The sequence below is a fragment of the Panulirus ornatus genome, chromosome 11 (assembly GCF_036320965.1).
Source record: "Panulirus ornatus isolate Po-2019 chromosome 11, ASM3632096v1, whole genome shotgun sequence".
Classification (NCBI taxonomy): Eukaryota; Metazoa; Arthropoda; class Malacostraca; order Decapoda; family Palinuridae; genus Panulirus; species Panulirus ornatus.
The window spans coordinates 11,016,594-11,024,093 of NC_092234.1; positions in this window are offsets into that span (position 1 = coordinate 11,016,594).

A 7,500-nucleotide genomic window follows, 5' to 3' on the forward strand; every position below is an offset into this window, starting at 1 on the left:
ATATATATATATATATATATATATATATATATATATAAATATTTATTTTTTTCCAAAGAAAGGAACAGAGAAGGGAGCTGGATGAGGATGTTTCCTCAGAGGCCCAGTCCTCTGTTCTTAACGCTACCTCGCTGACGCGGGAAATGGCGAATAGTATGAAAGAAAGAAAAGATATATATATATATATATATATATATATATATATATATATATATATATATATATATATATATATATACACATATATATATATATATATATATATATATATATATATATATATATATATATATATATATATACACACGTTCCATAGATTCTCTTGTAAGTAGAGTAATTAATTATTCTAGGGACGAAATTCCAACACTTCTAACGTTGGCAGCCGGTGATGAGACCAAGGCTTTACTCTTACGTTCCACCAGACTGTTCCTTTAAGTCATTAGCCTCACAAGATAATATAATGCCTCTCCTCCACTCCCAACGTTGTCTCTTCATTATCATATTGGATTAACCTTATGGATATTATCACTGGTTATTATCATTATCATTATTTTTATTATTATTATTATTATCATTATTATAATTATTATTATCATCATTATTACTAATATCATTATTATCTTTATCATTATTATTATCATTATTATAATCATTATTATTATTATCATAATCATTATCATTATTATTATTACTATTATTATTATTATCATTATTATCATCATCTTCAATCCTACATTGTCACTAGTATTGTTCTTACATCGCCGTTTCCCGCATTAGCGAAGCAGCGCCATGAACAGACGAACAGCCTTATTTGTTCACTTCCACTCTCCAGATGTTATTTCGAAACCAGAGCGCCTTATCCACAGCCAAACCCCATAGAGATTTCCGTAGTTCTCCCCTAAATCCTTCATACGCCTTGGTACAACCCAGCGAAAGCACGTCGTTCCTTGTATACCACATCGCTCTGATTCGCTCTATCCCATGCACGCCTCACCCTCCCGAATGCTCAAGCCCCGATTACACAAAACGTCTTTCACTCCATTCCTCTGTTTCGTCTTCGGTCTTCTCCATCTTCCTAATTAAATCCACTTCTGACGGATAAATCCTTTAAGACAATTTCTCTTCACTCATCCTCTCGGATGGTCCAAACCATTCCAGCATTTACGGCTCACGTCTCTCTCAACTACACTCCGCTCACTACCAAACCTTTTTCTCTCTCACGGTGTCATTTCTTACTCGAGCAACGCTTCTCACATCGCATAACTGTCCTCAGGCATTACATTGCCAACACATCCGACCCCGTCCGAAATTTTGCATTCACGACCCACGAATGGCATCCGCACAACACCGTCGGGACTTCTATGTCATCGAACATACCCATCTTTGACCATGTCGTAGTAGTAGTAGTAGTAGGAGTAGTAGTGGTAGTAGTAGTAGTAGTAGTAGTGGTAGTAGTAGTAGTAGTAGTGGTAGTAGCAGTAGTAATGGTAGTAGCAGTAGTAATGGTAGTAGCAGTAGTAATGGTAGTAGTAGTAATGGTAGTAGCAGTAGTAATGGTAGTAGTAGTACACAGCTAGAACCGCCTCTTGCTCACACACACAAGACTACAATATGATCACAGCCTTAGGGGAAAAAAATAAAAAAATCACATAAACCCCAGAACGAACCATCCAGAAATAAAACGAATAAACTACAATTACGTCACTTTGCGGCAACAAAAAAAAAAAAAAACAGAAACGTACCATTGAGGAATTAACATCAGTGCTGCAGGACCTAATTAAGTCTCCATACTTACTGTTATTCATTATTCATGGAGGTTAAATTAAATATTAAAGACCGGCACATTCCCCAGTCTATGTGAATATGTACACACACACACACACACACACACACACACACACACACACACACATGGTGGGAAGGACATTAAAGTGCATGACGACGTGTGGCCTCAGCGGCAAGGTCGACTCTCCCATGCTAATTAACAATTGGACGCGCACTGATGGCTCATCACAGCTTGTTGGGGAGTCTGGCTCTCACCGGCAGACTTGGCTTGGTTCCTTGGGTGTGTGTGTGTGTGTGTGTGTGTGTGTGTGTGTGTGTGTGTGTGTGTGTGTGTGTGTGGGAAGAAAACCTCGTCCCTCATATATGCTATTGTGGGTATTAACGTCATGAAACATCTGTAATTTCACGTTAACATATGTCATTTCACTGTAACCCATGTGAATGTGTGTGATCTCTTACTGTCTTTATGCTATGCTATGCGCCCATCAATCACCAAAGATTATCATATACATGAAAGCCTCTTTTATGTGTTCTTCACCACTGCGTGTCCTCGTATGCCATCGTAGATCACAGTATACTCAGGCATACCCTCATACTTCATCATACATCATCGTATGCTGCTGTATCACGTACCATGCAACAGCCTTCGTTCCAATGCATTTCGCTGTATATCAACATGTCGCGCTGTATTCCATCCTACGTCACTGTAAATCATCATATAATTGTACTCCGCCGGCTATTATTGTAAATCAGGTCATTGTACACCACCATAGGTCATTGTAAATCACCAAAGTAAATGTCCACTGTATGTCGTAAATCATCATACGTTCATCATGTCTTAGTGTTCCATCAAGATCACGAATTAAAGATTATTACTATACATCAGGGATATATATATATATATATATATATATATATATATATATATATATATATATATATATATGGTCCTAGCTTCGTCTCTTCGATGTATATCAAATGACTGTTATATTTCCCTCTTGTGTCTCCCCTGATAATGTGATTATTACACGAAAGTGCACTTGGGAACTTTTCGTGTTTCATTTTCCCCGTGGACTCATAGGAATATATATATATATATATATATATATATATATATATATATATATATATATATATATATATATATATATATATATATGAGTAACAAGGTTTTAAAAGCACGGGAGTAAAATAACTCAAAAAAATACATGAACTACGACACAAGCAGATATGTAAATACTCACCCGTACTCATTCAAGCTAACCTACTTCTACAAGTCATTCATACGAGCTAATTAACTACAACAGTGTAGGCACGAGTCTCACCAAGCACTCAAACAACAACACAGAGGCCATGAGCAGGCGTGGGACAGTTAACTAAAAACAAAATGAAAGCAAGAGTAGGTGGGTGCATGCAAGCAGACTGTCAACAACTCAAAACAAACGCACGAGAAAGTCACGCGTATCGATATAATCACTAGACAGTAACCCATAAAAACATATAAATAATAGTAAACACACAGGCATGCAAGCAACACATACCAGCACGTAAGGAAGGAATCTCACATGCAATAGTAATCAAAAAAATATGTAACAGTAACTCAAAATATACATATAAGCAGCACCAACAAGCATATATATACATCAAATACCTCATAAAAAAAAGATATATAAGTAACACTCCATATCAATACAACATATGAATAATAACTTCATCAAAAGCTTAAACAAAATAACACATCAGTATAAAGAAGCCAACTTGAATATATATATATATATATATATATATATATATATATATATATATATATATATATATATATATATATTTACCAAATGGCGTCCTAGCTTCGTCTCTTCAATGTATATCAACTGACTTATATTTCTCTCTTGTGTCTCCCCTGATGATGTGATTATTACACGAAAGTGCACTTGGGAACTTTTCGTGTTTCATTTTCCCCGTGGACTTATAGGAATATATATATATATATATATATATATATATATATATATATATATATATATATATATATATATATATATATATATATATATGATGGTGAGTGAAACAAGTGTGTTGAAAGATCTCTGACATGTTGCCCTCCACGCTACGTAAACACAGACAGTTACACACCATTTCTTCCACCGTTATTCCGTCAGGAAGGAGAACGTAAACAATCACAGCTCTGTGATCGAGGTTAGGATTTCCACATGTAAATATAATATAATCACATTCATATCATCCACCACTCGATCTGTTCGTTGCCGTCCCTGATTGATGGCTGCTGGAAAGGTTGAATGTTCCGTGAGGTTTTTTTCAAACACTTGTTTTGGTTCCTGATGTGGATTGCTGGTTCCAGTGAGTTGGGAACGAATCCTACATTGCAGAGAGAGAGAGAAAACCCGATTTCGAAAGGCCTAAAAAGGAATTTCTTTAAGTTTACTATGGGTGTACGTGAGTGTAATTACTAAATTGGTAATTACCTATTGGTATGGCAAAGGGAGGGAATTCTTCACTCGTACGTGTCTGTGTAATTACTTATTTGTGATTACTTGTATGGGAGGGAGTTCTACACTCGTGGGGTTCTGTGTCCTGAACATTCATTAACAGCGATACACCTTCTTAAATCCAAGTATACTGTCTGCATTAACTCTGTGTGTGTGTGTGTGTGTGTGTGTGTGTGTATGTGTGTGGCTATCTGCCTCTCTGCGTGTGCGTGTGAGGTACAAACCACGTGTCAGCTAAGTTGTTAAGGGTAATTTACCCGTCAGCGTCGCGACTGGCGCGGGACGCGAATCATAAATTGTCGCTGTGGCTGCCACTGGTCCCGAGACCTCCAGCAACCACAGGGATCAGTGGGCCGCCCAATCACACAAGCAACACTCACCTCTGCACCTACCGCCTCCCTACCACTCCTCCTTCTCCCTCCTTCCTGCCTTGCTGTTTCCCCTCTCCTTGAGCCTCCCTTTCTCGCCAGGTATCACAAACAAGACATCAGTTCCACCCACGGCTTCCATCCATCATCATTATCATCATCAATCACCACTGATCACCAACGTCTACCATCACCATCATCATCATCTATCACCAGCATCCATTAACGTGCATCATCACCATCACCGCTCCTCACCATCATCACAACTTGTGCCCTCTCCACCAACCCCGTCAACACGACAGACATTAATGCCATGAATCAAAACCACCACAATCACAACTACTACTACTACTACTACTACTATTACTACCATTATCACTACTACTACTACTAAACCAGCCATGACTATCACCAATCACCATCGTTACCATCAACAACACTACGAGCACCATCACGACCAAAATGATCACCCCATGCAACAAACAGATGAGACAGACAGCAGCTACACTCCCCTTCCGCCGCTGGCAATGACGGGAGGGAGAGAGACAGACACACTCCCGTCCACTGTACAGTTCTGCATGATATACCTCCCGGCCAGCCTCGCTCTGAGGGAACTTCTCAATTTTCATATTGAAAACGGGATGTGGAGCGGTGCTGGAGGGGGCGTGAGTTCGATGTGGGAGGAATGATAGATGTGTGCAAAGATACTTCAATATATACGTGTGGGATTGCCTACGTGTGTATGTAGTCGGATGTGAGTAATTAACTATTTGTACCTTAAGGAGAGGGGAATTTTACACTCGTGGGGGCCTCCATCTCTTGAATATTACTCGTGGGGCCCCCCCATCTCTTGAATATTACTATCATACAACTTTTTAAATTCATATATGTAGGATATTTGTATTACCCATGTCCTCACAGTCATTACGTTCCATTCATCCACCACTCTTTTATACTACAATATAATTTCTATATATACATCTTTAACAAGTGTTGCTTACTTCCATGTTATTGTCCTCTGGTGGCTCTGTCTTTACGTCTTTCCGAAGAACTGCTCACTGTTTACGTCATCAGTTTGTGTGTGTGATTAGTTTCTTAACCTTGTATGTACCACGTCTATACTCTTATGCATATGTATACACACACACCAACCTGACTATACATGCATGCATATGTATACAAGCATACATAAATATGTGAGCAAATATATGTGAGTGGATAGATAAATGTTTGTATACTGCGAGGATATGTAAATATATCTGTGTGTCCATCCTGGGGAACCCTGTCCAGCATGCCTGTCTGGTCAAGAGAGGAGCTTTGCATCTCATTTATGCTACACGTATAACTCCAGGCTACCACTGTCATGTATATCGTCACAAGACCACATAACGTAGGTCTACACCGGGTAGGTGGATACAGGTATGGCTTTAGCTTGCAAAAACGTCTGACATCATGCAAATCATTTCTCGTCTATATATTCCATGTACGAGATATGCATCCGCGAGTATGTATATGATTAATCATATATATATATATATATATATATATATATATATATATATATATGCTTAGGATTATACAACTTCGTGTAACGTCTCGTATATACACACACATATGACAGTTCTTATGCCAGTACCTTTATAACGTATCTGTGTCATATACGCGTTTTTAAATGCACATATATGTGTGTACACACGCGTGTGTGTGTGTGTGTGTGTGTGTGTGTGTGTGTGAGTACACAGCGTGAGTGCGTGTGTGGGGCCCATACCACAGCATGAAGTAATCGATTGGACGCAGCCAATCGTCGGGCCTGGCCCGCCTTACAACACCAGCGCTGAACCTCGACTCTTAATACCATTGGCTACGTCCACCTCTCCCGCTCTGCAACCCCCCCTGGCTGGCTGGCCTAACTTAACCTTTATCACCACATGACTTACATCCTCCCTCCCTCCCTCCCTCCCTGGAGTTACGTATCAAAATTATGGAACCAATCTACACTATCAATGTTACGTATGAACAATGTGGAACAATGTTACGTATGAACAATGTGGAACAATGTTACGTATGGACAATATGGAACAATGTTACGTATGAACAATATGGAACCAACAATGTACGCATGAACAATATGGAACAATGTTACGTATGAACAATATGGAACTAACAATGTTACGCACGAACAATATGAAACAGTCAGTGTTACGTATGAACAACATGGAACACATATGCCATATTTTTCCATACGTGTCGATCTATCAACCTAAAAATAAACTTGCTGTATAGTAAAATAAAGTGTTACAGCTATCTACCTAATCTAAGTGACGTATCGACAATATGGACCTAACAATATCTTATCTTTCTTCGTAATCATCCATCGACCTAAGAAAAAAAAATAAAACTTTCATAACCGGGGAAAAAAAATGCAAAATATATAGACATTCTTGTACACCTCAAGACCCTCCCAAAACACAATAGCTTATTCATAATGGAGATTTTGGCGCAGCAAATACCACACTGCGCTCAAATTTGGGCAGAGAGAGAGAGAGAGAGAGAGAGAGAGAGAGAGAGAGAGAGAGAGAGAGAGAGAGAGAAGAGAGAGAGAGAATACCCTTGCATGACTGGAAGAGATTGTGCTTAGGCTGCACTGGCGAGAGATGGTGTATCGAATACTGATATACAATCGAGTAAACAAGAATTCTTTCATTTATCTTCATACATCTATTGAATTCTCTTGCCACACGCTGAGTTTCTTTGGAGGAAAAAAAAAAATAAAATAAAAATCAAGTCACCTCCATTCTCCTCCTCGCTTTTGGGGGTGTCATCCGTTTGTTTACAGGATA